General features: G+C 30.5%; 1 protein-coding gene across 3 annotated transcripts in view; it reads right to left on the minus strand.

The window, feature by feature from the left end:
* The window catches only part of LOC129916360 (POU domain, class 6, transcription factor 2), a 167,685-nt gene that overhangs the window by 127,903 nt on the left and 12,041 nt on the right, over positions 1-27,741 (minus strand). The window contains exon 2 of one of the 3 annotated variants that reach the window (XM_055996249.1): positions 6,165-6,256. The exons of the other annotated variants lie outside the window; for them this stretch is intronic. The gene's annotated coding sequence lies outside the window, so the exon portion shown is untranslated. The remainder of the gene's footprint in view (positions 1-6,164; positions 6,257-27,741) is intronic. 3 annotated transcript variants of the gene reach the window in all.

A 27,741-nucleotide genomic window follows, 5' to 3' on the forward strand; every position in this document is an offset into this window, starting at 1 on the left:
GCTATATGGAGCTATATATGTAATTTGATTAATATGACAAATATAAAAATATCAAGAAAAACTTATGCGGGTTTGAAATGATATACATAATTTCTAAACGGTGCGTGATACAAGAAAACTTTGTATGACAATGTTTTGTAAAATAACCTCAGCTACAATTTGGTACAACCTAATTTTTGTCGTAAACCATCCGTTTTTAAAATAAAAAGTGTTGTGACCTTTGACCCCTTATAATAAAACTAGCGGACAGCGGAAACTTTAGGACTTTTCACAGATTGTTAACCATTTTAATCCTAACACCATGCTGTACACAAAAAATCAGCCTGTTACAAGTTTTTTCCTTGAAAAAATCTTTTTTTTTCCTGGGCTAATAGTCGTTCAAATTAACATGAGGATTAACCAACCAATACAATTCAGATATGATAAACTACAGTTTTTCTTTGAAAGCAGCTTAAACAATATCTATGAACAATATCTATTGACGTTGACCAGATAAATCAAATGATTATTAAATTACTCGAACCTTAAAAAAAAACGGACAGTAACAATCGCAATCATTTAAAAGCTATTGAAGTTTCCAGGAAATACTAAAATTAAATACTAACATTTCAAGCAAGAAGAAAGCAATTGCAAATAGACACTTTACTGGATACTCCTTGTTTGATAGATATCTTTGAAGTTTGAACTCAGAGTAAATCTACTGCTTCGCTCTTATACTTAAATTTTTAGTAGGTATGCACGTTTTATTGTTCTTGTCTGAAACTTGTGTCTTAATGATTTTTGGCTCATCTCAGAATAATAAGCTTGTTGCACTTCATATGCAGGGTGCCCAAAATTAGTGGTTCAAATGCCGAAAAGAATTATTATACAACAATCCCTGCTTTGAAACAGTATTTTGCTCCCCCTATACATAATTCAATTTTGTTCCTTACAATTCTTTCACTAAAACTTTGTAAATAGTTTAGAACAGTTAATTAATCAATTGAAATTAGTTAACATTTCGAATTTTTAATAAAAATCTATTTCTTATTTTTGTTTGAGAGCAACACCCTGAAAAAAGTAAGTTTATAATTTTCGAAACTTTCCTATTAGATATACATAGCCGTATTTATTAGATTTGCTTAAATTGGTTCTCAATGGTTGTTTAGTTAAGCTTGCTTAAATATTTAATTCGCCTTTAAGCAACGTTGCTTAAATTTGGATTTATAATTGATTTCCCACAGATGATTAACTAAACGATAGGAGTGTCAAAAAATGAGGGGAAATTAACTAATCTAGTACAAAATACTGCTACATTTTAGAAACATCACGTGGTTTTTGACATTTTGTAAGTATGTATTTGTAAACAAATACCTATTCATAAATTTGACTCCAAATAAGAACATTGATTAGTTCGTTGACGATGATTTTGCTTACGTCGTCGGGTTCCTCAAAAAAATACGCAGATCAAAGCCAAAAGAGGGAGTTGATTTTTACTAACCATTTTAATTCTTTTTTTTAAATATTTTTCAATTCTTTAGTTTCAATTTAAAATACAAGCTCCTTTTAGGGAATAATTTAATTTCAAAACAAAATGTAGTCTTCACATCAAAACCCTAGATAAATTAATAGCATGATACAGAGCTAATGATCTTAATAATAATTCATATGTGGTCAAATCATTCTTAAAATGGCTCTAAGCAAGCTCTAAACGTGGTGAATGGCGTTTAAGTTAAGCAATCGTTAAGCAACGTTGCTTAAATGTGTAAATTCTTTATAAATACACATTTTGTACTTAAGACCTATTTAGAGGTGGTTTAAAGTTAAACAACCTTTAAGATTCTTTTATAAATATGGCTGACAGTTTTCAAAAAAAGTGTAAAAATTTACGAAGTTGAAGTTGGAACAAAAGATATTACAAATTGAATTCCCTGTATGTACCTACCTATTTATAAATTTTGTAATTTCCAATTGACATATTAAAATGTTGTAAGATCATTGCTGGGTAAGGATAAGAAAGTAAATCATTTTTTCCGTTTATTCTTCATGGGTTTTAATTAAATCTATAGATACGTTATAAGTAGGTACATAAACTTTTAATTTATTTTCTTATTATGTTATTTGCATACAATTGATGCATGTTTATGATGATTATGTTTATGATGATTAGGGTGGTTTCACATTGGTGCGTTGTTTTATGATCGCATGTTAGGGCCTGGCTTCACAGTGTTGTGCCCAATCACATTCCAATTTACATTTTCTAGGAACAAACGTCAAAAAGAGGAAAATCCTCACCCTTAAAATCACAGTGTAGCCCGGCACTTATCTATGGTTAACTTTCAATGTTTTAGTTATCTAAGTTTTAGTTATCTAAGTTTTAGTTATCTAAGTTTTAGTTATCTAAGTTTGTTTTATAACCATGCATTTTTTTTTTTTGTTAAAATCTAATTCTATTAAAATCGAGTCTATTACTAAGGCAAAATCTTTTGTAAACACTTTTGATTATAAAAAAAGGTAACCTACACCAAAATTTTTTTTCTTAAGAAATCCGACTTTTTTTTAGGTAATTTTTCCATATTATTTAAGTTTTTTTATTCTGAAACGTTCTGAAAAGGTACAAAACTTGAATAATATGAAAAAATTACCTCATAAAAAAGTCGGATTTCTTATGAAAAAAAAATTATCTCGGTTATTTATGGAATATTCCCAACAATGTTGTACCATTTTGAAAAGAGAATTGAACACACCAACTTTTAAGGCAACTTGCCGAAACATCGTAGTTCATTTTTTTTACACTACGGCTCATTGAATTAGAGTCATGTAAATTTTTTTAGTACTAAGTTGGGTAAAAAAGTAATATTTTCTTTAAAACTGATGTAGCTGAGTTAAAATTTTTGAATGCATTTGATAGCAGGGTTATTCAAGGTTCCGTAACAAAAGAAAAAAATGAGAAAACTTAAGATTTGTAGTCACGGCACATGAAAAACCGTCACAGGGTGACCATTTATAGGGCTGCGATTTTTTTTATTATTTTTCTGATAACTGTCACCACCTACTCTATCTACCGTTTTCGTTTCGACGTTAACTTTTGGGACACCCTGTATATGCAATGGTGTGAATGACAAATTTGAGTGAAGTTGATGGAGGTTGAATGATTGAATGTTGGAATTTGAACGAATGGAACATGAAACAGGTTGAATTGCAAAATGCAAGCGCAAGGTGCAAACACAATGCCCTTAAGGCGATTACACTTTGCATTTTTTTTCTTTTATGATACTTTTTTTTACGTAGTTGAGCGTAGTTAAAACGTACTTCAACAATATCTAAATCAGGTTTAAAATATATCAAAAAGTAGGTATATTATATATTCTTGTGTATTTTGTCTTCAAAAAGTGTAGTTAATCGCAAGAAAACAATAACAAATACCTACTATACAAAATAAAGAAACAATTTTGGTATAATTGTGTTCAAAATTGTTGCAAATAAAAAAAAAAGAGTGTGTGCACACATGTACACGCGACTGAAGTTATACTTCTCACTCAGTATATTAAATGAATATTTACGTTTTTGTTTTTTGTGGCAACTTGTCACATGCAACTTGCCACATGCAACTTGCCACACGCAACTTGCCACACGCAACTTGCCACATGCAACTTGCCAAATGCAACAAATGCATTTTGTCACATTGAATGCCACATGCCGCATGCACTTGCACCATGATTCATGCCGAGCAATTTGCGACATGAAACATGCAACTTGCCACGTGTTGTGTGTTTTTTTACCGTACTGCGGCGTACTGCATTTTAAAATACTGCTACCAACTATAAAGGTGAAACGACAGCCCTGCTTCCCAATTGTCTCGGAGTTGGCGTCGCGTTATAAAAGCTGAAACACAATCACGCTTTAGGGCGTCGCTTCGTTGAGTTAAATTGAGAAATCATCAAAGCTTGCTTCTGTCACTTTGACTTTGAACAGCTGATTGCAACATAAAATCTGCTGTCAAATAAAAAAAAACACAGTCACTCACAAAATTATTGGGCCAAGTCTTTATCTTGATTTAATTGTGGAAAAATGAAAAAAGGATATTAATGTGTTTAAAAAATGCATAGAAATTTGTTTATTCTTTAATCCTATAGTTATAAAAAAAACCAATCAAAATATATTGTTTTTAACAATAAAGCTCAGTCTAAAACATCATTAAATATTTTTTGTTTTTAATACGTAAATTGTTTTGATTTAAAATATCTAGATGTCGTTTTTTTTGTGCAAAATCTATATAGAGAAATTAAAAAACACACATAGTTTTGCAATAATTTATTTTTTTTTATTCACATTTGGCGCAATAATAATGTGAGTGACTGTAACTATGTCTGTTAAATGTCAGAAAGCGAGCAAAAGTTCAGTCTGGTTGAACTTTTGCTCGCTTTCTTACGTTTCCTTACGTTTGTCAAAAAAAGCGTATGTAAGAAAAGCGTCATACACAGGTTTCCCATAGTTGAACTTTTCGCAGTTGTCAAAATCGACGGCAAAGCGTGATTGTGTTTCAGCTTTAATCCCTTCGACATTCTTGTCAAAAAACAAATTTTCATACCCACCGTCCCATAAGAAGTATAAAAGAAATTGGCACTCGAACTTCGAAGGCTGAGTCGGCTTGTTTAATATTAATTCAAATGATAAATTATTGTGTTTTCGTAAATTTTTCAAAGTTTTTTTTTTTTCATCTTTCCTTAGCTCTAAAAATCATTCCCTGAATTGAATATCACTATAAACACTTTTTTATGCAAATTCACTTCACTAATTAAAACGGAATTATTAGCGTTTTCCAATGATACCAGAATCCTTTTTTGGTCTATTTGTTATTAGATTATAAGTGATTACATAATGAACCTACTTTTAAATTCTTACAAAATGCTAGTTTCCACATTTTTTACCTTTTCATCATTGGCATCCCAGTGTGAAATTTTCACATTCTAACGGAACTTAATGCAAAAATGAAGTTGGGCTGCAAGCTCTTGATCTAAGTATAACAAACCGTTTTGCCGCATATTTTCAAAATATATTGTGTAGCAAGCGGTTTTAACCAAGTTTCGTTAGCAAAGAACGAATTTTTTGAGGAACTTTATTGAGCGCTTTGAATTCTTAGTGGTCCTGAACATTGTACGATAAAGTAGGTAAAATAAAAAAGGAAGGAAGAGGAGGAATTGACAATAGCACTTTTATTGATAACTACTTATTTGGCAGCATTTTAAATGTTGAGCAAATGAAGATAAATTACAATGGGTGTGAGTGGTAAATAACTGATCAGACCAGTGTTTCCTTGAAGCTCTGTGAAGTAGATGTGTTTTTATTTTTTAGCAGGCTAAATGTAATTTTTGATGGTAAGTACCTAATCCAAGCTTTGTAATGTTTTTAAATCTGCACCTTATTTGGTTTAACCTGAAAAATGAGGTGTTGCGGACACGATATGTTTTATATTTTTGAGACAAGGTATAAATTATCCAAACAAAACAAATATATACAATTATTTATTATTTATTTCTTTATAGTCTATTTAATAGACCGTAGCTCCAGAGCAAAAACAATTTAGAACAATTTCGTTAAAGAGTATTATTGCTGAATATGATTCCTTGGCATAAAAGAATACTCCAGCCAAAAATGCCACTAAATTTATTGGTGAATTTCTAAGAAAACGGCAACACAAGTCGGTTCAGTTTTTTTGATTTAACTCGAAAACCAAGCCTTACATTGAAATGGTTCAAAGACACTTTTCATAGCAAATTAAATTTTCTGTCAACTTAAGATGGTTACAATATGGAATTTTAAAAATTATTGTTGACTAACAACCTAAAACCCCATTTTCGACAAAAAAAAATTTAGGACTTCTATATCAGTAGGGTGAGACATAATTCCCGAATTCGATTCGGGACTTTTGACCAAGTATAATGGGACATTGCGCCACTTCCCACTTTGGTGGCTGTTCATAGGCAACAGATCTCCGCAGGTGTTTTGATGTATTTCTGAAATTTTTTAAAATTAACATTGTGCAGCTTGTAGTAAATGTACCGTTATGTGTGATATATCAAATGAAATGTAATATTATCAGCATGCTCAATAAAGGTTAATAAAATTTGTTTCCACTCTAGATAAAAAGAAAGAACGTGTTGAAAAATAGAACTTTATTTTACCGTTATCTCAAAATTGTGAATACGAAATTGATTATAATCCTGTACAAATATAGTTGTACCTCTTACCTACAGTACAAATTTCATTCATTTATCTGTTGAAGAAAAAAAAGATAAACATAAAAAACGGTTAAAAACAGTTAAAAAAACTAGGGAAAAAAAACTTCTTTTTCCTGTTATTCGATCAAAAATCATTTAATAATACGAATTTTGTTCACATGAATGCGCACAATTATAAACTATACGTTCTATAAGAGATTTTATGAACGCTAAGAAAAATTACGAAAAATTAAACCCCACCAGAAAATACCACTAAAAAAGTAAATTTTTTTTAAAAATTCATATTTCGAAACCAGACATTTAGAAAAAAATCCTTAAAAAAATTCCCCTACCTATAATCACCACTTTGTCAAAGGTCTACTTCATGTTTAAGTTTTAAAAAATCATTAATAACTGGGTTTTGGAAATTTTTAAAAATTTTTCAATACAATCAATTTTATAATAAATGTATCTTTCGATTAAAATAAAATTCAAGTTTTTACAGCGTCGCGTTTAGAAAATAGCCACTACTTTGCAATTTTGTTTTACCCCTAGTTACCCTATTAAATGATAGAATTTTTGAAAATCCTTCATTTGTATTCAACTTTATGTTGCCGCACTGCTAAACATGTCAGGTGGAACGGGATTAAATGGTGTCACTTTTTCATGGATGCTGCTATGTTTCATCGATTTATAAGACGTTATCACTTCAAAAATTGACGATTTAATACAATTATTATAATTACATATTTAATATTTATATCTTAAGGGCAATTTTTGTTGTTTAGTTTAAAAGCTTTCAAAATTCAATTTAAATGAAAAAGACATACAGAATATAGAAAGACTGAGATCCTTCTAAGTTAGAAAAATTATCAAATATAGCTGTGTTTATTTAATAATTAAAAACTGTTGAACCGTATTCGTGTCAAATGATCCTTTCTCTGCAAAACTTCTTAACGCCAATGCCAAGTCATCCTACCCCGAAGGAGGAATTGACAATTTGGAAAGGTTTCAAATAAAGTCTATAACTCAGATAGAAATATTTAAATCGACGATTACATAATATTTGTATGTTGCTAAAATGGTATTTAAACATACATACAGATAAATTATATTGGATTTTGAGATACATATTTTGCGAAGTTTGTTGTTAACGTGTCAAATCATGTCGAGCTACCCTATCTATACTTTTTTTTTACATTTACCTACTTAGGTTAAAAAATAAGAACAAAAATTATATTCACTTTAGATGGGGTTTTGCCAATTGTAGACACGCCCCGCGCCGCCAATTTTTGCATATTTCGTTTCTCTAACTATTATATAACCAGAAATAAAGGTTAGACATACACTGAAGTCTGAAGGACAACTTAAAATCAACGAAAACCAACCAACTATTTCTAGGAATGATTTTGCGTTGAAGACGAAAATTTCAAAATCAAAGTAGAACATCGTTAGTTTAAAGTGGTTTGCCGTTATAAAACATCTTTAAATCAAAGCTTTTTCAAATTTGAAAAAAGCATCAATTTATTAAAGAAAAAAAAAGAAAAAATTTGCAGCCACTGGGGATTGAACCTACAAGTCTTGGGTCACTAAACGAATGCTTTACCAACGTGCTATCTCACCGTTGCATTGGAAAAAGGGGTGATAAAATGCAACAAAAGCTGAAGTCCGACAAAAATAAAAAATTTCTTACGTTGTTTCAATTTTAATTTAAAGATGTTTCATGTTTGTTCTTTCAACATTAAATCAACGTTGATAATATTACATTTTACGTTTCGTTTCAGTGTAGGTATCATATGATCTTTTGGATAGTTTTGGAAAGCATTGAAAACACTAGTAGAAATACATATTCAACACAAATTGCACACAAAAAATTAAGTGTAGCTAGATTGGCAAAACTGCACACTCCACGCAAAAAAAATATATATATTTTATTTAGTAGGTTTTTACCTGTGTGTCTGGTAAGGAATCCTGCCACAACCCAACTCTTAAGCCTTAAATCCTTTCACTTACTTCATAATCAATAAATCAATCAAACTATGCAAAATACTTACCTAAGCGGCAATCAACTTTCGGTAATTATTCTTCTGTTGCCTTCCATTAATCACTCAACTAAAAAATAAATAAATCTTAAACATTTTTAATTAGAGATACTTTTTTTTATGAGCAATTGGTCCTCCCCTCGAATCTCTCTTCAACAATAATCTGCATGATTGCTCAGCTACTTTAATATATCTATTAACTGTAAATTCTCTTCGAAACAACAACAAAAAGTGCATAAAGGTAATTTAACACTCTGTGTACCACATTCCTTAAATGGTAGTAAACAGCACCGGATTTAAGTTGTGCAGTAATGACCAACGTTTGTGCAACAAATTATCTTCAATAAGAAAATTGCCTGCAACATATAATACAAAAAATAAAATCATCAAAAAACAACAACAACAAAAACAAAATAATACTAATAAGCCAGTTTTCCTCGCTCTGCGGGCAGAAGGTGAAGGAGTTTCATTAATTTGAAAATCTGGTTTACACGAAGAGCTAAAGATTATGCTGTATGCTGCTATGGCAATGTAATGAGTCATTTCTAAAGAATAGTCGTTGTTCATCGCCTCGCTAGGAGTGTTTTCTGAGCAAGTAATGGCCTAACACACAAACTAATATTCGACAAAGTTGGTAAAAGAGGTTGTTGATACGATTAATTTTTTGTACCTATTTAATTTAAATTTAAGCATTGCATGCATTACTTACTTTTCTTTATAACAACTCTAGTGTTTTCTTCAAAAACTTTTTTGTATACGTCATAGCAACTTTGAGGAGCCAGACCTATGACATAAAATTCTCTCCATATTTGTTGCCTACATAATTATAGGACGTTTATTCTCCGGCCATATGGAAATAATTTCAAAAGTGGTAGTAAGGGGAAAGGCTTGATGGAAAGGGGCTATCAAATTATAATATTATCAGGATCGGGCATTTAGGGAGCTTTGTGTCGAAAAAAAATTAACACCAAAAACTTACAATGAGAGAGAAAAAAATTTTCAAAACCGTTAGAGCTGTTTTTTTTTTAATTAATTTTTTATAGTTTTTTGAAAAAAAAGTTTAAAATAAAATTGGTACTCCATTTTGTAGAAACTACTTATCCACATCTAAAACCAAATTTTCACGAAAATTTAATGTGCAGTTTTCGAAAATTTGATTTTTCAAAATAAAAATTCAAAATTATATAAACGCTTTTGTATAAAAAATTTGGTTGAAATTGAAGTAGAAGTTTAGCAGAAAAGCAGTTACGAAAAAAAACGATTGTACACCGAAAAAAAATTTGATAATAACAGCTATCAAATTAACATTTTTCAGTGATAAAAGTCGTCCACCAACTAAAATATCAATTTTGATATTTTACCATATCATTTTGACATTTTTAATTTCAGGTGGGATAGTGAAAATTTCACTTTGACAATTAAAATATCAATGTTGACTAGATTTTACGTTTTAGCTTATTATAATGAAACCTATTTGTTTCCTTTTCTTTTTTATTATTTTTATTATTTTAAGAATTTTCTTTCTTTTTTCAAAACATTACTGGAAAGGAATATTCTTTACAAAATAATTGTGATATTATTTTTTCTATCATATATTTTACTTCGAAAAAACACAAAGCGCCATTAAATTAGTACACATTAAGAGTTTTTTATTTAATATTTTTCAATAATTTGGAATGAGAAATTGATATGAAAAATTGATAATAAATATCAAAAAAAATTTCCAAAATGTGACATTTAAATATCATCCTGATAATAAAAATGTTGTTTTAACATTTTAAATATCATAAAACACATTTTATAGAGCATTTTTGGCTGATATTTAAAAAATGTTAATTTGATATTAAAAAAATGTTAAATTTATATTGGTTTTTTTTTTTTTCGTTAAAAATGATAAAAAAAAAAACATAAAAAGATAGACCTTGCAAAAAAGACTGATAGATTGACACACGGACCCACTTTTTTGGCATTCTCTATCATCGTAATGTCATGTCTGATTTTTATCTCAACTTTTATTTTGTACGAATGCATAACTTCGTATAGTACCTATATCTACCGCAAGGGAAAAATGGATTTCGTCATGCGTTCGTCTGTTCGTCTATGCGTCTAACTGTAGGTCTCACATAAGAGTATTTGGCATGCAAACATGGCGAAAAGTCAATTTTTAAAAGTTTCACTTAAACATATGATAAGTCCACTACATGCAATGACAAGCATTGGTGTGAACTTGTATTTGTATAAGAAAACCGCTTAAATACATGAACATGAAGAGGCAAAACGGCTTGAAAGCGAAGGAAAGAAAACGTGAATAACAAGCTTTCATGCATTCAATTCGTTGCTCTATCCTGAAGCAGAGTGGTTTTAATTTTGTTTAAAATTGGTTTGTTTATTAATATCTAATTATCTTTTATAAAGAAGTCTAATATACAATACATATGCTGTTAACAGAAGCTGCATATCTATCTTTTAAAGAACCTTATGAAGAATCTACACAGATAAATAGGTTGCATGTACAGTAGCGAAAAAAATGCAAACGAAAGAGTTTAAAGAGTTTTGAACAAGAACTAAGTTACCAAATTTGGCATATTGAAACTGTTTTATTTTCACTAAACAGAGTCAATTTGTCGAATACTTTACTCCAAAACCATTATTTGGTCAAAAGTTTACCTAAATATGCGTTTTTAGACGAGCAAAAAAATGTAAATGTTTTGCTTGTTTGCATTTTTTTTGCTCGCTACTGTAGTTCCCTATAGGTACTAAGAAAAGATTTTAATAAATTATAGTTTTTTTTATTATAAACAATCACTTTATTGATTTTTTTACTTCACATTGCACAAAAATAGTTTAAAATCGAACAAAAAGCCATACCTACAAAATAATTTTGGCCAGGTTTTTTTTTTATTGAATACCTTATATGAAGGGCTAAGAGCTGAAGTGAACCAAGTCACAAAAATTGAATTCGGAGATATAACGAGTTAAAGTAAATACGTTTCCATTGAGTCTTATGGTCAATATATTTTCAAACAAATGACAATTTGAATTGAAACACTTTCGGATCAAACTAGTGAAAGACGTTCGAAAAATACGAAATTGTAGGTCTGAATAGGGTCTACAAATTGAATCTAAATATTTTTTTGGATATTCATCACCAAAAAATACATAATGTCAAAAAACAAATCGCATATCGTAAATTTTTGATTTTCTGGATCGATATCTCGAAAACGGTTCATGATACGCAAAAAATGTGTATGCATGAATTGTAGAACATGGTAAAAGCTACAAAAAAGCTTCTTGTAAAATTTTCGTATCTCGAAGGAGCCGAGTTATTGTCAAAAAAGTTATTGCGGAAATAGCTCATAGAAAATCTTTGTCGAAAACTTCAAGTTAAGCTTTTTTAAGCATTCCCTACAAAATATCCAAAACTTAGCTTTCTCGGTCATTTTGCATTTCCAAATGTATATAATGATATTTTACTTAACTTATTTTTCTGTGTAGGCTATAGGTCGTTTTTGGTAACTAATTATTTTTCGTCGACGTTTCAAAAGTGAATACACTCTTCTTCAGGACTAAAAATAAAATTATTCTAAAAAATTATAATATATTTATAATAGATACTTATCTTAAACTTTTCTTTTTCTTAAATTCTTTGTTATGGTTCTCAATAAGTTGCTTTTAGATTTCTTAAATAGCTCAAATATTTTAAAAATTCAATAAAAATGTCTTGAAAAAGACGTTTGTGAAGGGCTTAGTAGTATCTATAGTCAGTTTGTAAAAAGGAATTATTTCTTAAGGTGAATTTTATAATCAACTTAATTTCACTTAAATTTGATAAAGAAATTTTTGAATTTCTTATCAATGAATAAAAAGTTTTTATATTTTGAAAATTCAATGACTACAAACGTCTTTTTCAAGACATTTTTATTGAATTTTTTAAAATATTTGAGCAATTTAAGAAATCTAAAAGCAACTTATTGAGAACCATAACAAAGAATTTAAGAAAAGAAAAGTTTAAGATAAGTATCTATTATAAATATATTATAATTTTTTAGAATAATTTTATTTTTAGTCCTGAAGAAGAGTGTATTCACACTTGAAACGTCGACGAAAAATAATTAGTTACCAAAAACGACCTAGCCTACACAAGGTCACGAAACAAGGAATAACAGTTTAATGATATTTTATATAGATATTTTATACAACTTTAAAAAATTGGGAACGTAGGTTTGCGCTAGAATCTTGTAAATCCCTTTCTCCCCAGTACTCTTGCTATGCAATTTTATCACTGACGATAAACATTTTTGGACTGTTATAAAATGCATTTTATTCCATTAATTAAACAATTTTTTTTTTTAATTCAGAATAGGTACTAATAAGTGGTCCACGCTTTACTGAAAAAAAAATCAAGATTACGTACAAAACCTTAACATGAACTGTTATCAGCACCCTCTTGCGCATAAGGTTGCGACTTGAAATTTCACAAAGTTAATGTTATAGATAAGTGAAACCAGCGGGTGGCCCGCCGAAAAATCGAAAAAAATATTTTTGGGACCACCTATGTGATTTAAGAAATCATAATGTTGAAAGAAGTTTCTTTTTATAGGTATTTGAGTGGGATAAAATGGATTTTATACCAGTATGCATTCAAAATTGCATTATCGCAATGGGCCAAAACAGAAAACACTAGGCATGAATTGAACTTATATAGGTATTCAATTTTTATAGCCTTAAAAAAATAATGTAAATGTCAAATGTTTTGTTTTTAGTCAATAAGTAAAGGATGTTCTTTGTATATTTTTTTTTTTTTTTTTTCAGTGAAAACTGAAAATACTTTTTTTTACTCAATTCAGTGTATAAAGTTTATTTCGGGCCAATGCTCTAAAACTGTCAAGCAATTACAATAAAAAGCTCTACTCTCAGTTTTAATCAACAATCGATTGTCTTAATTAATATTTATTATTGCCTCCACATTTAATTTTCTTCAATTTCTTTGAAACCTTATTACGTTCACTTTAAGAACGTGTGTGTTTTTAATTTAAACTCAACCCAACGTTGTAGATATCATGGTAAATGAACAAAAACGATTTAGAATTTGGTCAATAAGTTCATAATAATTGCGTCATTAAAAGTATATTTAAGTGGCTTGTGCACAATATACCTAAATACAGAGCCGGTTTTAGGGGGGGGGGCAGCCTGGGCCGTCGCCCAGGGGCGCAAGAATTGAGGGGCGCCACAGGCGCCCCGAACTTTTACAAAAGTTATATAAATAACGAAGTCTTTCCAATCGATGTTTCATTTTTTTTTACATTCACAAAGGCACCCCAATTTTTTTCTATTTTACATTTTCAACGGCGCTCGTATTGTTTGTCCTAAACTTTTTGAAGAATGAAGGCGCCCCCCAATTTTGGGTTAATTTATTTGGCTTCCGGAAGGACAATGGTGTCCAAAATCTTCGTTCATCTTTGAAGAACAAGGCGCCCCAATTTCTTTTGAAAGACTAAAGCAATCCTAATATTGCTCCTACCAATTTAATTTTTGCAAAGGTGCCCCTATAATAATGAATAAGGAAAGAGAAGGGAGACGGACAGAATCCCGAAATTAAAAATCCAGAAAGCCCAAAATCCAGAAAACCCTAAATTCCGAAAACCCAAAAACACAAAATCCCGAAAACCCACAATCCCAAAATCCCGTAAACCCAAAATCCAGAAATGCCAAAAAATTGACAGCTTCTCCATTTCTCATAAAAACTACGTTTGTGTGTGAGAATAAAAAAATAGGTCTATTCGTTGTTCCCCCCTCCAGGGCACTCTAAGTCATTTCAATTAACTGTGAAAAAAATTAGAGTTTCTCGGGTTTTCATTTTACATCGAACACCTCAGAGCTTTAGTTTCATCAGCGAACATCGAACACAGAGGAAATAACTCTGGTTGAAAAAGGAGCTACAAAAAACGCTTGACAACGAATTTGGGAGCGACCCAGAGTGCCCTAGAGCTCACAACGAACAAACCTTATACTTATAAAGGTATGTTGTTTTCGATTGGCCGTCCGGAAGCGTCTGGAATCATTAAGAAGCGTGCTGCAAGTTTTTTATTCTCCTAGTGAAAAAACAAAAACAAAATATTTGATTTTTCACCAATACAGATATTAAATTTTAGAATTGGGTGGAAGCGATTCAAAGTTTTTTATTGGATTTCAGAATGAGTGAATCATTGAGTGATTCCAATCGAAAACGACATTGAAAAAGTTTTTGAAAAAATATTGTTCAAATAAAACCAACTGTACCTAATCTTTAAACGTGTTTAAACAAAAAAGTCAGAGATAAAGGTAGTCTTGTCAATTGAGCCTAAATGACATGAATAATTAATTTTTTTTTTCAAGTTAACCTTTTTAAGTTAATACACTGCACATTTTTAATAAATGCATTAACAAGTATATGAGAGGTAAGACATAATCTGCTATTGCTTTTTTTCGTGATTTTAAAAAATTGTTTTTAGATGAATTTTTTTTTAGAGGCGCCACTTGCAATCTTGCCCAGGGGCGCCGGAAGTGCTTAAACCGGCACTGCCTAAATAATTTTATTACGCTTATGTAGCGTACGCACACCAGTATGGATTACATTAATGATGCATAATCGAAAATTTTGTTATAAACTGTAGGTACGTTTGTAGATATTTAAATATTTTTCTCATAGCCCTGAATTTATCCATCTCTTTGGCTTTGATCTATGAATAGACCTATTTTTATTTTCTTATTTATTATTAAAAAAACAATAATCTTTCGACTATGTCGACGTCGACTGTCAACTGGCATTAATTTAGCCCTGATTTCTCATTATTAATAATAATTAAACCTCATCTACATATTTGTTCGTCCCTTAATCGTTTATAGTTTATATAGTTAGATCTTTTGTGTTCTTTCGCTGAGTCAAGCTTTTGTTGAATTTTTATTTTTCTTGATTTAGTGTGACCATTATAAGCATAAACTTTTATTTAAATTATTCTCACAAAATGTCACAAAAAAAATCAGCTAATGAGAGTTTAGCTCTTAGGTGTTCGATGTAAAATGAAAACCCTTGCTCGGCTCCGACTTTTTTTACAACTTATTAAATTGACATTATTGAGATCGACCCGGACAAACATAGTGTTTCAGCAAATGTTTAAAACTTTGTGCTATGATGTCTTATACGCACTATTAGAAATAGGTATATAATTTTGGCATATTTTCAGACAAACTAACAAAAAACCTAGGAAATTTAAACACGTGAAAATATTTACTGTTGTACCCACTGTTATACTATTTGATTTTTTATTTGGTAAGACAGATAAGTCTTACCTTGACTTTCGTTTTACACAAGCTTCGAGTATGTTAAGTGTTGAGTTGATCGTTTTTTGTATTTATAATTTATCTTAAAGAATATAATATCATCCCCCTCAGAATGAATGTGCAAAGTTTCTAATTTCTAATTTATACATTGTTTGGATTAACCTCTAGATGCTCTATATTTTGCCAAAATTTAGAATTCGCAAACGGCAAGGAAACCACATTATTTTATTATGTCAATCACACGATTCCTAATTCTATGACACCTACAAGCTTCTAATCTTAGGTCTGTTTAATGAAAGAAATCCAGGACAGAACAGATCATAACAGCACAAATCGAAAAAAAGTGTCAGAACAAGAAAGAACAGAAAAGTTCAACCTCGCATTTTACAAGATTGAAAGTTGTCAATATCAGTTATAACTTATAAGATTTTAAATTCAAAAATCATAAATTTTTAAATAGATTTTTACTAAAATAAAAATGATTCAATAGCACTTTTAAATATTCCTGTAATTTTTTTCTTGTTATTAACTAAAAACTCTTAAGAAATTTACATTTTAAAATCTTATTTTCCCTTGTTTTTAGCGGAATCAAACAAACAGCTGACAATTGACACTTTTCGCTCACTTGCTCTACCCCAAAAGTAGGAGCAGAAAAACTTGAACTTACCTGTGCTAGACAACTAAATGGGACAAGGTTTTTGTCATGAAACAGAAAAACTTGTAGGTACTTTTCGGATCTTTTCTGTGTGGATCAGACTCATTAAACATACCTCATGTAACACGATTTCCCAACATAATCTTCCTCTTTATAAGCATCGGATTAATCTCCTTCAGATTCAAACTTTGGCTCGAAGGAGGGTTAAAAATGACATTATCTTCGTTCATCAATTAATCACAGGCGTAATTGGTGCCCCGAATTTGCTTAATTCTGTTGGTTTTTACTATAGAGGGGGTACTTACAGCCTCCGATGCTTGGATTTATTCATTAAATTCCACCACACCGAACAAATTATGGCTTGCATGAACCTTTAACACGCATGTGCAAACTTGAGAATCTAAATTCAAACCTTTCTGATTTGAACTTTAATAAAATAGATTAAAAGCTGTCTTAAAAACCAATAACAACGCTCATACATTTTTGCTTTTTGAAGTTATACTTGTTATGGGACACGGTGGGTATGAAAATTTGCTTTTTGAGAGAAATGTCAAAGGGATTAGCAAGTAGTGCGCGCCGTTTCAAACCAGCGCGGTAAAAAAGTATAACTGAAGTGCGTTCTTTTATTCGCCGATGTTAACTATAGTCATGGTATAAAAAGAGAAGGTAAGATCATTAGAAAAAACTCTGTATCGAGAACTGTCAAAACTTAAAAAGGGCTACTTAAGGTTTTGACAGCTGCCCATTGAAATTGTTGTTGTAAACAAATTTGTCTTGGAAATTGTCGTTGCTTTTGAATTTGCCAAATTTAAACGTCAAAACCTTATTACTCCATTTTGTAAGATGGCGGCTCTAATGATCATACCTTGTCTTTTTATACTAATAGGTCTGTTTGGACTCTTTTTGAACAATAATTTTAAGAAGTGGGGATGAAATCCTCTTAGAGGAAAACAAAATTGAGCAAAAGTACTGAAACACTTTAAACAAAATTTTCTGCTTTATTTTAACACCAACAAATGTAAACAACAACACAAATTGGAAATGAAAATAAAGAAACGAAAAATATAAAAAAAAACACTGTGTTGTTTTTGGAACACTTTTTTTTTATTATTTTTTTCATAAAATATTAATTATTTTGAGTATTACACCACTAAAACGCAATAAAAACACAAGACAAAGCCACAGTGCCATGTTTGAAGTTTGTTTTGTTCATCAAAATAATATGTAAACAACAACACTAATTAAAAAAAGAAACGACAAGTATCAAAAAATTTTTTATTATTTTTTCCCACACTTTTTTTTATTATTATTTCTTCAAAAAATTATATATTTTAAGGGGAAATAACACCTTGTAAACCACGAAATCGAGCGTCATTTTCATCACCGTATAAAACAAAGAAGAAATATTATTTTCTTTTGGTGTTTGTTTAGTTTAATTAAGTATATTAATAGGTAACAGAATAGGCTTATGTTAAATTTTTTAATGATGTGAATTTTTTTAAATGGCGGTGTAGTTCAGGATGATAGTAAAATCCTGTGCTCCCATCGGGCGACCTACAGTTTTTAACCGATTGGGCTGAAATTTTGTGTGGAGCTTAAAAATACTATTCTCTAGTGAAGTACGTAGGATTTTTTGAAATATTTAACGATTTTATGGTCTTTTTTCAACGAATTTTGTTTTTGGAATGAAATAATTTTTTTCAAACTAATGCCATTTCTTTAAAAATAAAAATTAATATTTTATTTACGTAATTCACTAGAGAATAGTATTTTTAAGCTCCGAACAAAATTTCAGCCCATCCGGAACTACACCGCCATTTAAAAAATTTCACATCATTTAAAAGTTTAACATTAGCCTATTCTGTTACCTATTAATATACTTAATTAAAATAAACAAACACCAAAAGAAAATAATATTTCTTCTTTGTTTTATACGCTGATGAATATGACACTCGATTTCATGGTTTACAAGGTGTTATTACCCCTTAAGCACTAAACCCCTAAAACGCAATACAAAAAGATAATACCACAAGACGAGGACACACTGCCATGTTTAAAGTTTATTTTGTTTATGTTGTGCGACAAGATCAAATAAGAAAAAAAGAGAACGCACTACCTTTCGACAGATTTTTGCCGGAAAACATTTTTTTGGGCATGTTTTAGTTGACATAGAATGGTTATATTTTAATCTATTATAAAATAACGTTTGCACCGATGTTTTGAATGATATTTTTATATTTATGCCAGTTTAAGCACAAAGTGATCAAAACCAAACAACTGCATTACTTTACTGCAAATTTAAGCTTTATTTGTAAAATCGTATTAAGCTCTCTGATATTCCTTTTTGAAACTATAGGAACAGCGTAAGTCTCCTATGAAGTTAAATAACAGAAAAATTAATTTCAATTAAATATTCTTAATAGTTTATTACCAAAAATCACCTTTAAAACTTTAAATACCAAGATAAACCACAATGTTACCGTGATTTGCAAACAATTCAATCCAAATTTGGGTTTCAAACTTGTAAATGTAAATAATGTCAATTTTATAACTCATTTCCACCAAAGAGAAAACTTTTTAGGCACTAAATAGGATTTTGGCCAATGTATGTAGTTATTATTTGCTTTCAAACTACTAACATTGCTCTAAGTGATGAGCCGGATAACACAGTTTTATGTTGGCAAATGGTCGCAAGACAGTGCTTGCTAGAAGCGCTCCTCGGCTACGATCTGATAGTGTGTACAAAAATTAGACGAAAAGAAGGGAAAACCTCGGAATGAGGGCTTAAAGTTTTGTATATATAAATGTACGGTTAATAATTAAAAGCTATTGTTTATGACGATTGTTTTGGGCACAAGCTGCGTGGGAGGTGGGATAAGTATCAAAAACATCGATGGACAAAATTGTAAATTTTTGAAAATAATTAAAAAAAACTTTCATTCTACATTAAAGAAAATAATGAAAAGATTTTACTAATGAAACTCTATCGCCCGCTTCGCAGAGCGTTTTCTGAAAAAAAATGTAATTTTGAATGTTTTTTTTACCTACACCTTCCCCTATTTTTTATTTGAAAAAAAAAAATTATCAACGCTCAATTTTAGGTTGTAGCAACTTGAAAATTGTAAATTGCGAACCCAAAAAAATGTTTGCTGAGCTTATTTTACAAAATATGATTCACCGTTTAGAAATAACAACATTTTAAACTACCTCAAGTAATTTCAATAAAATAACAAAATCAAAAATTTAAGAAAAACATAAAAAAGTGTGAAGAAAGCTTTGTATAATAATAATAAAATATAATTATATTTGTATAATAAAAAATAAAATAAGCTAAGCAACAAGTTTGTAATTTAATTTAAATCCTACCGTTTAAAATAACAAAATATTGTGACCTGAAGTTTCCTCCGTTCCCTAGTTCCGTTATAAGGGGTAATACCTTATAACGGGACTGAGGAAACTTGAGGATATTTTGTTAATCACTCCAATACAACCTGTATAGCTATGGTGACCATATTTCCAGAAGCAAAACCCGGGACACATACAAAATTTTTCGGATCGTTTTTAAAATATTGATTCTTCAAAAACATAAAAATAAATAAAAGTTGAATTTTTTTAAAATGCGTTTTCATAGTTTTTGCTTCATTTTGATATAAAGATTTCTTAAACAATTTTATGGGAGCATTTTCGTTGAAATCATAAAATAAAGAAAGCGTTTTTATACTTAATAAGTAAATAAAATATTTTTTTCAATCAAAATCTCGAGAGCTATTTTTTAAAATTTTAAATTTATTTAAAATTATTTTAAAATTGTATAATCTTTAAATACACTTCTAACATGCCCTTGAAATGTTTTAAATTTAGCTGGGTTCTTAACTCTGTTCTTTATTCGAAAAAAACTTTCCCTGATTTAGCTTTTCAACCTGGCAAATATAAACTGGAGTTAAATAATTGACGACAAATTTTAAAAACTAAACCCTAGTCTAGAGGCAAACTGAAAATTATATAACCAGCGCAACGAAATAGTAAAAGAAAATTTTACTTTTCGTTGGACATTACGTAGCTTAACCAACTAAATTCTTACCTGTGCAAGAATAATTGGAGAGTTTTCAATCGTTTCTCACTCATATTTAACGGTGCAGGTAATTTTTCTTGCTCCAAAAGAGTTTTTTTGACTTTGGGAGACTCAGAAAAATGTTCGTTTTGCTTCGGCAGCAAACTAGCCTTGACGCTTTTATACGAACATATTAGAAAAACTTTTAATTTGCAACCACTGTTTATCTTGTTTTTCTAAAGTTTTTAAAATTTTGAATGAAAAAATCAGAGAATTTGCAAATACGGGACAAATTACAAAATACGGGACACTTACACGTCCCGGGTTTCTTAAATAAAAACTCGGGACAAGCTGTAGAAATACGGGGCAGTCCCGGGTAAACCGGGACGGATGGTCGCCGTATGTATAGCAAATAATTTCCTTTATTTGACTATTTTTCGTCTATAGTTATACTGGTTTCTTTAAATAGTTTGAGTTCAATTTTCTTCAGGGAGTCAGGGCTTCGGAAAAATTAGGATAATTTATGACCAGGTGTTCTCTCCCTATACTGCAGGAAGTGTCCTTCACTGGGGGGATATAATATATTGAAGTTGAAACGTCTTTGTTTCAAAGATGAACTATTTTGATTTATGTTGCTTTAAGATACGAAACCATAAAAAATTAACCTCTTTTTCCTGTTAATTTTAAAATGTTTATCTTCAATACAAACATTGTTTTATGGTGGCTTTTCTCCAAGTGTAAGCGTACTGTATTCTACTCTATAGATCTAACAATAGGCATGGTATAAAAAGAGAAAGTATGATCATTAGAAAAAACTCAGTATCGAGAACTGTCAAAACTTAAAAAATGGCTACTTAAGGTTTTGACAGTTCCCATTGAAATTGTTGTTGTAAACAAATTTGTCTTGGAAATTGTTGTTGCTTTTGACTTTGCCAAATATTAAACGTCAAAACCTTACTACCCCATTTTGTAAGATGGCGGCTCTAATGATCATACCTTGTCTTTTTATACCATGAACAATAGGGTATTTGGTCTCATGAACTTTTCAGCACGAGTTATAGGCAAGAAAAAAAAAAGTTATCGATAATTTGTTTGGGAATCTTATCTCGGCTAAAATTTAGGAGAAAAAGAAAAGACTATGTTGATAGAAACTTATTATAAACGTTGAGAAACTTAAAAGAAGACATCGCGATTTTTTCTTTTTATTTTTTTTATTCTGAATGAGATCTGGTCACACTAAAATATTTTATTAAAAATAATAATTTATTGATTTTAAGGAGAAGACGCAGAGTGACAAGAAGATACAATACGATATAAGTTTTGTTTTTTACTGTATGGGTTCTGAGAGTTTGGCTCATTTGTGTGGAACTGCTTAAAATGCATTCAATGAGACAAATATTTGACCTAAAGAGTCAATGAATTAGACTCAGTTTTCAGACTTTTAGCGTAGATACATCACTTATCAAAAGATTGACGTATATATATTTATTGATGTTAAGTGATGTGAATGTCACACGACTAGTACCTAATTATAAAGTTTCTGCATTTTATTTATTTTTGTATTTAATTTCAAATGAGAACAACTATTGAAGTCTAATAGGACAATTATATTGAAAAAGGAATGCCAAATGGCTTACAAAAACTGTTCCAATAAATATAAAAGCAAGATGAATAAGTATAGGTGTCTAAATATATTAAATTACTGATACAATCTTTGCAGCCATATAGAAATAAATCGGGTTTAATTCGTATCCGTTCAAAGACACATCCCTCCATACAATTGGTATTACCATTGCACTATGTTTTTCGTATCACATAGATGAATGCATGTAGCAGTGCTGCCGCGCTGCCTCCGGCAAAACTTAATTCATTTATAGTGTTGTATCTAATTGCATTATTAATAATAATAGACTTCTATATTATGTATGTATGTGGCGGCTGTTGTCTGTGGCTCGCATACTACATCGTCTTATAACATATAGAGGATTAAATCCATTATATACCCTGTATATATTTATATAAGTATATTTGCGTTTAGAAATCTGTATCTGATTTATGCTACGATTTATGCATTTTGTATGCGTGATTGAGGTTTAAAGTTAATAAATAAGAGTGAATGAATCAACAAGGGCCAATATATCCATAGACAAGTCGATTTTAATATTGGAAATCAATATATTTTACCAACACGAATTGATTTTGTTTTAAGAGCTTAAGATGTTTAAAAAATAGTGAAATTCAAGCTTTGTTTTTTGATTTAGTTCTCAATTAAAACTAAATGAACGCATCATGACAAAACGCTTTAGCTATAATTAGTCGGTTCATGAACGGGCAGAGCACAAAAATGTATATTTTTCAATTTACCACAAAACCCCAAAAATTAGTACGTGATCTCTTCAAAACGACGCGACGTAAGAGGTCTAGAAGTATTATCAATGTGCATGATGTAAAATTATATAAAGATAGTAGGTCTTAAATAAATCAAATATAATTTAATTTCTTGGTTCAGGGACCAATTTCTACAAAAAAAATGCTTTTAAGCACGTCCGAAATACTTAGGCCATATCCATATGAAATTTTTTCTTTTGTTTTTTGGTAACTTTTTTGATAAAAGTGTATATTACAGCCATACTTAGATAGGAAACTGATTAAAAATACCCAAAAAATGCAAAATTATGAGTGTAAGACCACATTATTTATTCACATTCTCAGAGCGTTCCGGAAATGACGTTTTGACCTTAATTTCTTTTAATTTTTTATGCCACAAAGGAAAACAAAATATTTTTGAGATTATTATAGTGGCATCGATTTTTGATCATAGATTATAAAACAAAAAAAATTTTTAGTATAAATATACCCCAAAACAAGCGTTCCCGGAATGACGCCGCCGACGCAAAATAGATATATTAATTAAAAAGACATATAGCCTAAGAACAACAAATGAAGAAAAACGGAGGACATTCAAATTTTTCGTACTTCTGACCATATTCCGTTTATCTAAAAACCTATACCTATACCAAAGAGGGTACAACTTGTAAGCAGAACTAGGGAAAATTATTTTCAGTATTTTCAAATTAACTACGTACTTTACATGTGACCGAATAAAAAACATAATTTTTGAACCATTTTTATTAACGGTTCCTGGAAAAGAAATGTTTTCTTGCAGTCTGACTTTTCATAAACGACCGAATCGATTTAAATGAACATTTTTATAAACAGTTTTATTAAGCTTAATACATATTAAAATTACTAATTCATTCTTTGGCTTTCCAAGAACGAGTATTTGGTTTTAATTAATTAATACACATATCTAACCATTTATCTATTTTTAAGCAGTTAATATTTAAAATATTTACACAATCAATTATTTTACTAGACTGTAATATTATTTTTAACTTTTTAATATTAAAAGCTTTTTTTATCGCCGAATGAATTTAACTCTTTTTCACATAACTAACTTTTTTACATTAACAAAGAGCTGATTTTTTTTATAACACTTTTAATCTTCTTTTCTAATAAAAATAAAGTGAATAGGTATAGGAGAGAAAGTAAAAAAGAGAATTATTATTTTGATATGTATTAAGTCATTTCGTCTTTAAAGGGCTATTTAGTAAAGAGTAGGTATAGTACTCTAGGGAATGCTTGTTTGTGATGTGTTGATAAATTGAATGACATGACAGTCACGTCTTTTCCACCCACACAACAACGCGGCATCCATTCCAAGATTTTGTAAACTCAAAAATCTCTTTCGAGCGCTACATCCGATATAGAAAAATGTAGGAAAACGTAGTGCTCCTCACACTAATCACACTTATTGGCTAAGGACTTTTAAAAAAGGATAAATACAAGACGAGGGAGTGAATTTATTCTGGCACGCTTATGGCTTTTTGCCGTCATTTTCAGAGGATGACTCTCTTTTTCAATCTACAGCATGGCAACAGGTTGCAGTCGTGTTGGGGGTGTAGAAGGTGGTTTCCTTTTTTTCCGGCTTGTCTCTCGTAATTTTTCGTATAAGGATAATGGTTGGTGTCTGAAACTGTTGATCCTTTTTTGTCTCGAAGTGTTAAAAGAAATAAATAAAAATAATAAATATAACATACCCTCAGCTCTCAGTTTTACGTTAACCAGGAGGACGTGTATGGTTTTGTGTTATTTTAATTTTTATCATCCTCATTAAGAGTATGAATACGAATTATACAATATATTTTGAGACATTTTTTAGAAAAAAACCTATGTTTAATAATTGGTAAGAACTTGGGAGTTGGATTCCTTCTCTACGAGATAAAGTGTGTTTCTAGTATTAACACAACAATTTCTTAATAACTAACAGTAGGTAATAAGTTCATTTATTTTCTATTTAATGTTTTCACTAAATTTTTAACATTGGAATTTGGAATATTTTAACAAAACATTATTAGGCTAACCACGTCATGTCGACAACTTTCTTTATTCTGTATCTCAAAATTTGATACGACCAATTGTTCAATCTATTTTTTAATTAGAGGTAGGAAGATACAATTTTTTGCCAACTTTAGTCATTCTGTTTTATATGATTTACAACATTGCACATTGTAAGTACATAAGGATAACGGCATCTTATGATTAAAAATTACCAATTAACAACTGTATAATTTTGACACTTGAAATTTTTGAATTTCTATGACGAAAAAAAACCAAGTGAAGCATGATCAACTGTGAAAAAATTTTCTTTAAAAAAAAATATCTTTTAATTATCTTTTTTAAAAATATAAAAAAAAATGGTCACACAAAAAAAGTAAGTTTTTTTTAGGTATACGAACATTCTTTCAAAGTTGAAGAACCGTAATTAAAGTATGCATTTTGTTTAAAAGCCACTTAAAATTCACTACATTCTACTTAAATTTCAAAACAGTCGTCGACGCAAAATCTCACGTCCTTGCAGTTTAAAAGAATATTGAATTCGATATTTTTCTTCGATGACCTCACATTTTCTTGCGCATCACTTGTGTTTTATTTAGGTGATATGAGCTATGTAGTTACAACAAGAACAACATAAGGCCTATTACTTTAATTACGGTATATCCACGCAACTTTCACCCGTCTTCGGAAGTCAATAATAGAAAGAATCTCTACAAGAATTATTTTTACTTTATTTCTTAACACGATTTTTGCCATCATTTACTCAATTTTTATCCTGTTTTCATTCTAGACTATTTACCCAACATTCAATAACTTGCATCTGCAAAAGATTCAGAAGGAAACTCTGATTGTAAAGGTGAATTCACCTATTTGCAAAATACAAAATAGCTACCCCGCTGACCTTAATTTTTGTAGACCATTTTCCTTGATAAACTTAGAAACAAGTGTGGCGCCTCTTGTAATATTGTGGTCTTCTGATTCTGAATGCCAAGAATGCAAAAGTGGAGTTTACTTACATAGAAGAGAATGTTTCTGTTCTCTTGCATACACCTTTTTAAATTAAAATGAAGAGTATGAGTTTCAACGACGACCGACGGCGACGATGGCTTCACTTTAAAGTTTTTCGAGGGTTGCTTTTTAGCTATCTTTGTGTTTAAATGATTTTTTTTTTTTTTTCAAATTCACAGCCAATTTCACACTCTCGTTTCGAAAAGTTTTCGGCTTAAAGTTTGTGTGTGTTGTCAGGAATTTTATTTTATGTTTTTGAAGTTCATTGAGCATTGGAGGGTTACTCATACTCGTGGTTTATAATTTGCAAGGGCTGCAATTGTTACTTCAATAATATTGATAGAAAATATAAAAATCAATGGTACTAATATCGCTTCTTTAACAAATACAAATATTAAGTCTTTGTTTCCTTTTATCTTTTTGTAAAAATAATCTTTGTTGGTTTTCTTAATTGGTTTTATTATCAAAGATTGACAAAAAAATTCTTCAATAAAATAAATACCAAAATAACACATTTACACTAAAGGCGTTGCGAGAGTTCTAGATTTGGCTTTTATTTAAATGTAGTTTTTTAAGAACTAGGTACCTATAGAATTTGCCGACTGTGAAAGTGTGAAGATTAAGTGTTCACATGAAATAATAGCTTGTGTCCATTAAAATTTATGAAATATTATAAACATAAATTATGATAACAGCAATGTTTTTGTTTGTAATAAATAATTCATATGTATAAGTATGAAAATTTATTGCAGCGATAACATACAAATAAATCTATTTCTTCTTCCTTTTATTCGGATTTGTTATGATCTCGATGTCGAGGGGGTCATAACTCTCCCACGTACATATCTGCCTCACACTAGTGACCGCCTTTGGGGTTTGCCGGTTTGATCTCAGAAATCGGCGGCAAGCTTCCCGGTTTGGTATTGTTTTATTTCTGAGGTCAACTGAATCCTGATGTTTTAGCATTTGCTTGTAGGTACCTACCAGGAATTGTTAGGCCTGCCTTTCTTCCTACATCGCTGTAGCATTGGAACGTTTTATGATATTGCCTTGTTTACGGGGTTCTCAGGATCTCTTCTTTAAACATGATGATACCAACTAAGTTGGTCGTGTTCTATTTATTTTGCGAAATGGTATTTTTAACATGTAATGTAGGCTTCCTTCTTTCTTCTAATTCGATCAAGCTTTGTAACTCGCTGTCATACGAAGCATCTTCATCTCAGCTGCCGTTAACTTACTCTCATACTTTCTATACATTGCTCAATATGGTGAACCGTATGTGAGTGTTGGATGCACTACCGCGGTGTAGAGCCTTCCTTTCAGATAGGTTTCACTTTTCGGTCAAAGAAAATAGCAGAATTTTCTAGCCACTTCATCCATCTTAAGCGTTGATTAATATCGTCATCACAAAGAGCTTCATTATTAACTTATCGTGGACCCCAGGTGTTTGAACTTTTCACACTTGTGAAGCAATACTCTATTCAAATAAATATCAGGAATAGGCCTGTGTGGATCAGAAAATGGGCAGTACCTACAGATATAATGTTTTTTTGCGCTTTTGTGGTACCTTCATTCTTCTATAACATCCACCCACACGTCAGGTCAAACGTTTGTTGAATATTGGATCTTCACTTCATTCAAGCGTCAGCAAAAAATAAACGATATACCACCTTGTGGACAAAGTGGCGAACCCACACAAAACGCTTCCTTGGTGTACTTGTACACCTTCACCTACTGTGATTTCGAATTCTTCGGTGCACGTATCTTAATTTTGTAACTGCTCCATCTACATGTCCAGAATTATAAGCTTCTGGAACTCCTCATTGTCTGAGGGCCTCAATATCATAAATGTCGTGGTTGCTTTTTCAAAATCAACCAATACGATATGAAAATCCTTCAAGGAATCCTGATATTTGTCCAATGTCCATAATGATTCTGATACTTTGGATTTTATCTGTGGTAGACTTTTCCACAACAAACCAGTCGGCTACCTAAGTCTCGCTCAACGATCCTCATGTAGTGTGCCCTCAGCTTAATCGGACAGTAATTATCACAGTTTTGCGTATA

This window comes from Episyrphus balteatus, chromosome 1 (genome assembly GCF_945859705.1).
Source record: "Episyrphus balteatus chromosome 1, idEpiBalt1.1, whole genome shotgun sequence".
Taxonomy (NCBI): Eukaryota; Metazoa; Arthropoda; class Insecta; order Diptera; family Syrphidae; genus Episyrphus; species Episyrphus balteatus.